This window comes from Hipposideros armiger, unplaced genomic scaffold, assembly GCF_001890085.2.
Source record: "Hipposideros armiger isolate ML-2016 unplaced genomic scaffold, ASM189008v1 scaffold_118, whole genome shotgun sequence".
Taxonomy (NCBI): Eukaryota; Metazoa; Chordata; class Mammalia; order Chiroptera; family Hipposideridae; genus Hipposideros; species Hipposideros armiger.
This window is the reverse complement of record NW_017731468.1, coordinates 187,042-196,530: the sequence shown is the minus strand read 5'-3', so window position 1 is coordinate 196,530 and position 9,489 is coordinate 187,042. Positions and strand designations below refer to the sequence as shown.

Genomic DNA, 9,489 nt, shown 5'->3' with positions numbered 1-9,489 from the left:
ATATCACAATATCACAGTTTATTAATTTCAAAGGCAGCAGTGCCTATCATCTACCATAGTACCCAATTCATGGTGAATGCTTAATAAATATTTGTATAGTGGAACTGGTGATTTTTTTTAAATGAAGAAAACAGTCTTATTAGTGGAACATTTCCAGTGGTTGGGAAGGCAGTGGATCAATCTACTCAAATCAGACTACTTGAGGTTTGACACTAAAGCTTCTTTTCAGAGAGAGCACTGTGATCTGCATGTAACAAGCACATAAATATGCTGACTGAATAAATGAAGTTTCTTCTATGTGACATATAAAGATTCCTGTTCAACTTTGACAGGCACTGTATTAGGTGCTATTATACACCATATCTCATTTAACCTTTGAAATAGTTGTGTGAAGCAGGCAGTGCTGGAATACTAATGACTGAGTGTAGGCTTAGTGTATCAGCAAAACTGGAGCACACAAATTTGTTTGGGGTAAATTGATATCTGATGTCTTATTTATAAAAAAACATCAGAGTAGTATAGTCAACATTGGAAAAATCAGTTTTTTCTACATTATATTTGAGAATTCTTCCCATTTTAAATTATATATTGGGGAGTGTGTTGCATTACTAAGACCATCTTAAATTCTTCATCTGGCTCCTGAAGACAATTCTTATTATATAGAACAAACTAGGGCTCAGAGAACTCAGTTACTAGCTCAAGTCACACAGCTAGTTAGGGACAGAGCCGACTATGATGTTATTCAATGTTTATGATACATTCTATGTTTATGATGGTACATAGCAATTTTCCTTTTTAATCTAAATGTTTTGATCCCTATCGTATTCTCAGCACCTAGAACAATATTCAATATACTTTATTTTTAGCAATTGAAAGTATGAATGATGGCAATGATCAGCCCACCTAAATGATTGTGCATTGTGTTAGTTTTGGGGTCAACCAAGGGAAAGTGAGATGGAAATCAAGCCAATGAAGAAAGCTTCTCTGACGCCCTTCTGAGGTTGCTTGGATTCTCAAGACAAGGGTCCCCAGATGTCTTTACATTTATCATCTTTAGGTTCCTATTTTGGAAGCTGGGGTCCCAGACTCCCTTCTCCCTATATAAAATAAAGTGTGATTTAAGAAAATGTATTCTATAAGTCATTTAAGAAATGTTTCCTGAGAACTGTATAATCCCATACTCACAATAAAGGGTACAAGAAAAAGACAAAATTTAAATGGGCCTACTTTTTTCCCCCTTTTTTTCTTTTTCCTTTCAATATGCAGTAGTGGGGGCACTGAGTTTTCGTATCACCTATGCTAGAGGGTCTCAATCATAGGTGTGCATGAAAACCATCTGGGCAGTTATTTTAAAATTCATCTTTCTAAGTCTTGTCCCTAGAGTCCCTGATATTATAGGTGTGAGTGAACCCAGGACTTCACCCGAGGTGATTCTGATGCTGGTGGTCTAGCCAACCTGTTGTAAGAAACACTATCTTTACACAAACTTGAGAAGTAGATTAAAAAACAAATCTGAATTGTAATCAAGTCTTTATTTTTGCCATCCTAATCATTGCTTGGGCAATTGTCCTATTCCTAAATTTGTCTTTCTTCCCAAAACATTCACAGCCCCTAAGCTGAATGGTACTCTCTTGGGTCTTAGTTTAAATTATCTGCCCAAACCAATTTACACAAAAGAATGAATAAGATTTAAATTCTCATTCAGGGCATTTTCATTAAAACAAAATAGTATCCTAAGCTATTAGAATGTCTTCGTTACACTTTAGTATTGTTTCTTTGGGGGGCGGGGGGGGGGCGGGGGAGAATTAGCCTTGCAGTACCTTTTAGTCTAATTCTATTGCTGGAGGAATCATGTCCAGTTTCTTTATCTGCCTATTGAATCACTCATTCTAGACTCATCCTGTGTCTGTAAACCTATCCTCGGTAAACCTATCCACAGAGATGATCCTTTATGTCATCACCATCCCGTGCACGTTTCAATTATAGCACCTATCATCTAAAATTGGAATTGGCTAATTTATTTTTTTATTTCTAGCTCTACGTAAAGAGCCTGGCAAATAGCAGATGCTGAATAACTGTGGAATGAAAAGAGTGAATGGCAAAGACTGGTTCAAAGTTTTAAAATCAGTGTTGTCTGAGAAACAAAACACGGAAATGGCAAGGGCCTAGAAGGAATGAAAAGGACCACTAACAGCACAGAATCCTCCTGAAGGGATCACCTGTCCCATTTTCTCACGTCGCTTTTTGGCCTCTCCTGACACCCCAATTTCCCGCTCACTAACTCAATTCTCTTCCCTTTCTGAGGACAGGTCAGGCAGGTATCCCAGCTCGGCTGCTCTGATTGGTCCGCGATGATTTCATTGTTAGGGAACATCCGGGTTTTTCCCCTCCCCGCAACACATCGCCCAGAGCCCTGCCTTCTCTCGCGTGCGCCCCACCCGCTGGCCGAGGCAAAACAACCGCCTCCCCCCAGACCGCTTCTTGTCCTCGCTTGCGCCATCCCTAGCAGTCTCTGCGCCGAGAGGCGTTTATAACCTCCAATGACGGCTTAGCAGACTTTGTTAGCCAATCAGCAGCCAACCCCTGCAATTCCGGGTGGGACTAGGCATCCACACCTATAACTGGACAGCCCGTTGGCTCTTTTATGACCCTTGTTTTATGCAAGGCTTAAAGGTAAAAAATAGAGGAGGACGGTCTATGTATAACGGGAAGGATCCCCACAGTCTCTGGGTTTGACCGTTTTCGAAGATTAGCCAATCACTTTTTGGATACTTACCCGCCTTTTGCGCGTTCATTTAAAAAAAGCCGCTGTGACGGACTTGGAAATTGGTTTAGTGACGGACACATAGAAAAAGCCAATGATTGAGGGTTCGGGCCACCCTTTGGGCCACTAAGAAAAGAGAATCGCTAGGGCTCGGGTTTTGCGAGGCGGAGCGCAGGTGGGTTTATTTGATTGACGGCGGTCTCTACTTATGGCTGGTAAGGTGGGTTGGTCCCTGACGTCCGGGCAGTATGGCAGAGGCGGGGCTGAATGAAGTAAATGGTAATAAAGGGTTGGGTCTCGCTCAGTGGGCGGTGTTTGATGGATAGTTGACCTTGCCAATTGAAGGTGGTCATTGATGCCCAATGGAAAACTAGGAACTCAAAGGCGGGGCATTGTGGGCGGGGAAAACTCAGTACGGAGGTACAGTGGCTGCCGGAGTGGGAGGTAGGGCGGTGATTGACGGCTGCTCAGCAAACCGAATACAGCGAGAGGCCGCGCGGCGTCCCAATGGGTGGGATCTCGGGGCGGGGCTCACCGAGGGGCGGGGAAGGACGGGGTGCGGGGAGGAGGTTGCAGAAGGAGCTGAGCGACTGCTGCTCAATGGCGGAAAAGCCGCCGGTGCTTTGACCGCCTCTTCCCCCTAGCAGTTGCGGGGGAGTTTCCTGCCCGCGCGGCTGGAGTCTCTGTTTCTCAAGGTTTGGTGGCTGGAAGATGCTCCAGAGAGACGAGGCTGAGACGGAGGAGGTGGCGGCGGCCGAATCGGCAACGGCGCTAGGGTGGAGAGAAGGCGGCAGCGGCGGCGGCGGCGGCGTGCGGGGCCCGACGGTGTAAACAGCCCGGAGGCGGCGGAGGAGGCGGCCGAGACCCCGAGGGGGAAGCAGCAGCAGAGGCAGGGTCGCGCCTCCGTTGGAAGCCTGGGCTGAGTGCAGCAGGGGTCTCTGCGGCGGCGTGAGCAGACGCCCTAGACCTCGCCTCACTCGCTCGCCCCAGGTAAGGCCGCTCGGCGCCCCACCGTAGGGAAAAACCGCGCGAGGTCACATCCGAGGCCCCAGACCGTTTTCGGGGTGCCGCCGTGCTGCGGCCAGGGCCTCTGCCCGCCTAATCCTCTCCTCTTTCCCGTGCCGCGGAGCCGGGGGGTAGTGGAACTCGGGCCTGGCTCCTGGGTAGGCCCCTTCCCCAGCCGCCGCCTCCGCGTTTGGCCGCGGCTGGGAGAGGCTTAAGGTAGAGAATTTTAGTTTGCTCCGGCAACTGGAAATAAACTGCCCCTGTTCTCTGCTTCGGTCTGCGAGCATCTCTTTCACATGAAGGTACTGGGGCTACCCCAGGCCTTAACTCATCCCTTCCTGGTGCTTGCCCTATTTGGAAGCACTACCTTTTCCCATTTGTTTCCTCATCTGCTTGTGCCCTACTTTGCGCTCCACTTCACTTCCTTGTTAAATCTCTTTCGCTCTTCTGTCTCTGCTGCGTCTCACTCCCCTGCTCGGGGCTTTAAATCGTTTCTCTTTCTCTTCTTAGCCCACTCCTGGCTTCTCTGTCCTGCCTTCCCCAGCAATCCTTTTCGGATGTCATGCTTTTTAACCAGTGAGGTTCTTAAATGAAATTGCTATCGTCAGTATTCCCAAACCTGCCAGAGGCCCATTAAGAGTAGACTCGCCAGCCTTATGTGGCAGATCAGTTTTTTATTTAACTGAGCCTAACATAACTGAAAAACGATTTTGTTATTAAACGTAGAGTGTGAAAATAACCTGAAGTCATGTTTAAAATGAAAGTCTCAATGAGTGTTGAAAATAGTTATTTTATTTTTTGAGTTCCATGACCTCTGTCAGATTTAGCAGAACTAGAACATTTGCCCATCTTATTTGGCAGAAATGCTTCTTAAGCGTTTGATAGCGGCCCAGATTCATCAGCATTCAAGTTGGCCTGAAAACAACTTAAAAACTTGAAAAAGAAGACATTATACGAACCACTAGGAAGCTGTTTTGATTAAGTCACAGCTAAAGACCTTTTAAAATAGGCTCCACATGTTTAATGTATCAAAATAAAGTTGGCAGGAGTCTTGTAAAAGGATTATTGAGGAATTTGAGTAGTCTTAGTGTTAGAGCTATTTTGGGAAAAACATTCTTTTTCTGTTAACAAACGTTTACAACTCCTGTGATGTGAGAATTACTGAGGTTTATTGTGGGATTAACACAGGAACTCTTTATTTGAGCTACTGCATGGATGTAGAAGTGGTAAATTGTTCAGGGTAGACAGTGTAAGTCAGTATGTTCTAAGGAGATGGAGAAACATGCCATCGACACTGAATGTTAATAGACATTTCATTTACTTTCTCTGTTGTGCAATAGCAAAGTTCCTATTGTTGGCCTACTTTTAAAAAGAGCATTTCTAAGTAAATAGTGGGGCAAGTTATTCTGTTATTCTAATGGTCTTTTCCAAGTGTACAGGCTTTTTTTCTTTTTAAAAATATAGGTGAAATTATACTATTAAAATGGTAATTAAAAAAAAATTTGTGTAGGCCTCCTGCATAGGCAGTGCGTTGTTTCAGTAGAAGTTTTAAAGTTTAGTATTTAGAACCGATTTTTCTTTTTAAGTCAACAGATTTTCTTTCAGGGATAATCCTGATTTTACTGAGCTCCTTACCTTCTCTCAATGTCTTCTTTGTCGGTTTTTAAAAAATTTTTATTTATTTTTTATGGTTGTTGTTTGTGTTTTCTTTTCATCTTTATTTTTGCTCATAAAGTCTTATCACAGTTTCTACAGTGGTTCTTTATGTTGTTGCATTATCAGCATGTAGTAGTGTTTTTGTTTGATTTTTCATAACCATTAGTTAAGATTTTCCCAGTTTCTTGTACATTATCTTTTGGATTTGTTCATGTTATGATTATTCTCTTAGAAGTAGAGACACCTGTTTTCTTATACTGGGTGTCTGATTTCTATGAAGACTCCAGGAATAGGTGAAAGCTTTTCCAGTTTATCTGACAGGTCAGTAAATACTATTTTATGTTAGTAATTCATATTATTAAAAATTCCTTAAGATTACATCATTTGAAGGAATGGTGTATCTAAATAGCTGTGCTTCTAAGAACACCTGAGTCACAAGTTGACAAGGTCAGAGAAAGTGGCCCTTGTTGAGAATTTATTTTCCTATAACGGACATTTTTTTTTACAGAGTCCTTCACTTTTCCTGTTAAATATGCTTTTCACAGTTCATTGATTTTTTTTTAAGCAAAAATTAGTTGAGAAACAACTGATAATATCAGTTATAATGGTTAAATTTTTAAAAAATTCCACAATTCTAATAGCAAAATTTATTAAAATAATACTTAGCTTAAAATATAAAATTACAATTAGTGGTAAGAGAATTTTGGAGAATATGGTTATTTTTGGATTGTCAGTGATTTTTTTTTCACATTGTTCTTGATTCTTTTTACTTTTTCCTTAAGCGAACTGATTTTAGAATTTGGATGAAAACAATACTGCTATTTTTAGTAGATTTAAAGTTTTATTGTAGAATGTATCTTATATATCATATCAGCAGAATTGTGACTTAAGAGAACTGATTAATTGGGGATATGAGATAAGATTCCTACCAATTGGGTAACCTCTGGAATTATAGCCTGGATTATTCCCCATCTCACTATCCTGTACTCAAACAGTGAAGGTAAAATAGGGTAGGTTTAGGTAATACTGGTTTTTGTAGTTTCTGCTTGACTGTCATAAAATTTATAAAATGACAGAGTTCAACATGACCTTCTAGCAGCTGATCTAACAAGTATAGGTAAAAAAAGCATACATGGGCTTCATAATCTGCCTTTGTTTTTCTTGGTGATATTTACATCAAAGCATTGATTTAGAATAAAATTACTTTCGGTTTTTTAGATTAATGTAAGTATGCTAATATCTCTGATTAGCCATTTTGGAATGTTTTTTCAAATGAAACATTTCTAATGTGATTTAACTTCTTTGTGTAGATTTGACTTGAGTTACACTTTTCAACATTCCATCTGTATTACCCCCTAACCCACCATTTAGACTAGCTTGAGAGATTTGATCCAGTTGTTGAATCAGTATTACGAATAAAAGAAGTCTTTGCTAAATTCTTGAGGATGTTATGAAGTTTTCCAAAAGTGTTGTCTGTATGCTGCATTTCTCAGACTATATAAAGATTTTGAGATTTCGTTTTTAGTATCATCTAGCAGCCTAGGAAACAAATACCATGTGGTAGTTCATACCTTTTTTTTTTTAAGTTTTCATTTAAATTTCAGACTGTTTGATTTCTCCCCTTCAATTTAATGTTAATAACAGACAAATATTTTACTCTAAATTATGGTAAGGTAAGTCAGGCATGACACAGGAGGAGTTCTCAAGTACATTTTTTTCTTTTTATTTTATTACAACTAACATATGATGACATCTGCAATATCTTTTTATTCCTTGGCATAACATATACTTTTTATAATTGTATCTTTGCAGTAACTTACTTAACTGTAAGAACCCAGTAGCTTAGTCAGTTGTAGTGTTTCAACTTGTTCATATATTTAGAAATTTAACATGGTTTATAACATTTAAAGCAGTTTACTAGTATAAAGCTCTTATGACTTACTAAATAGTTTAATATTCACTTGCTAATAAGAAAATGGATTCAAAGTTTTCTTTTGGAGTATGTTGAAATATCAAGATTGTATTTATTGGCTTTAGATTGATTTGTTTCTTAAAAAATTAAAGATCTTAAAGTTTAGAAACAACAATAGTTGGCAAACTGGTTTTGCATCTTTTTGAACCCAAGAAGATCCACTATAACATGATCTGCATGATATTTAGAGGAGAGACAAACATTGGCAGATTTCTATTGGATATTAAGGAACTTTTCTTACTCTTAGAGATGGGACCAATTATATGTAGGGAGGATAAGACCTTTTGCTAGTATTGCTATGCTTTGTCTATGTAGAATGTCCTCCATTTCAAAATAGGCTGTGAATGAAAAGTGTATTTATAAGACTGAAACATGAAAAGCCTTTTCCTTCCTGGAAAACTTTTATAGTGTGGCTATGTTATCAGGTATAATCAGATTTGTAGTATACGAGAAAAAAAAACCTGATACTTTTGTAGTTCATAAGTGTGGTGATTGGGTGTTCATGCTCTTGTGTGAGATGTGTCTCCCTCAAACCTTGTTACGACACCTTGTACATTACCTGTCAGACGTAAAAAGAAAAAAAAAAGAAGAAAAAAACCCCCAAGTGAACAGGTTTTGTTTGATCGGTAGTACACACAGTAATCCCCCCATATCCGCAGTTCTGCTTTCTGCGGTTTCAGTTACTAGTGGTCATATTAAATGGAAAATATTAAATACTATTAAATATTATAATCATATTAAATGGAAAATTCCAGAAATAAACAATTCATAAGTTTTAAATTGCACACCATTCTGAGTAAGATGATGAAATCTAGAGCCATTTCCTGGTATGTAAATCATCCTTTTGTCTAGCGAATCCATCTCAGGTCATCTCATCATGTAGGCATTGTATCATCTCACATCATCACAAGTGAGCACAGTACCATAAGATATTTTGAGAGAGCCCACACTCACACAACTTTTATTACAGTATATTGGTTTAATTGTTCTGTTTTGTTGTTAGTATCTTACTGTGTCTAATTTATAAATTAAACTTGATCATAGGTATGTATGTATAGGAAAAATAGTATGTATAGCAGTATGTATAGCATGCTATCTTTGGCTTCAGGCATCCACTACAGATCTTGGAATGTATTCTCCTCAGATCGGGGGAGACTACTCTATGTACCTGAGGAGAAGCAGGTTTGATAAAGGGTATATAATTTTAAATTCTGAAGGATTTATAAGCACTTTAAAGCTTATAATGTCACTGATTCTTAAATCTAATTTCCTTTTATTTTCTTGATGTAAGTATGCATACGTGTACTCCTAACATTGAAAAGGGATAGTTAATAGATGTTCTTAAGAGTAGGAGAATCTAGGAGTGTCCATATTGTTGTTCATGGGTGCTTAACCTACCTTGGCAGAGTTTTGCTTTTCCCCCGTTTCTGATAAAAGCTGTCAACTCTGAATTAAGGAACTGTCCTTATCTGTTGAACACCCATGACCCTTCTTAGTCCTTTACAAAGAGGAAATAATTAACACAAAGGAACTCTAAATGATAGACTGACTGTATGGGAGATCAAGTTTAGATATGAGAGGCTTCCTGTTACTTTTACTTATTCTGGGCTACCAACCCATTGAGAAGTAAAGACTTGGGTATAGTTTAATGGTGTTTAGTCTGTAGGTAATTCCCCCACCCCCAATCATTGTTTTTAACATTCACTGAGTACCTTCTATTGTAATATGAAAGGCACTATTCCAGGATGGAGACTGAACAAAACAGACAAAATTCATTCCTGCCCTCATAGATTTTCCATTCTGATAACAAGCACTCTTCCTCAATTTACATTGCAACTGTTCCCTTTGTAGATGGCTGAAATTATGATTGGAAAATATGGGATGTATGGTGTTTCCTACTGTGCTTAAAAGCTGTGATTAGAGCTTCACTATTTTTTTTTTTTAAGATTTTTATTGGGGATTTGGGGGATGGGAACAGTGCTGGGGAATTGGGGGAAGCGGAACAGACAAGTTGCTATCATTTTGTTCTTCAGTCTAGTTGTAGAGGACGTTCCTTCACTGGCCCAAGTTGGCACCATCATTGTGCTCTTCC

General features: G+C 39.5%; 1 protein-coding gene across 2 annotated transcripts in view; it reads left to right on the top strand.

Moving 5' to 3' along the window:
• Positions 1–3,266: 3,266 nt before the first annotated feature.
• Positions 3,267–9,489, top strand: part of PPM1B (protein phosphatase, Mg2+/Mn2+ dependent 1B) — a 65,616-nt gene continuing 59,393 nt past the window's right edge. For both annotated transcript variants that reach the window (XM_019647933.1, XM_019647932.1), the window contains exon 1: positions 3,267–3,754. The gene's annotated coding sequence lies outside the window, so the exon portion shown is untranslated. The remainder of the gene's footprint in view (positions 3,755–9,489) is intronic.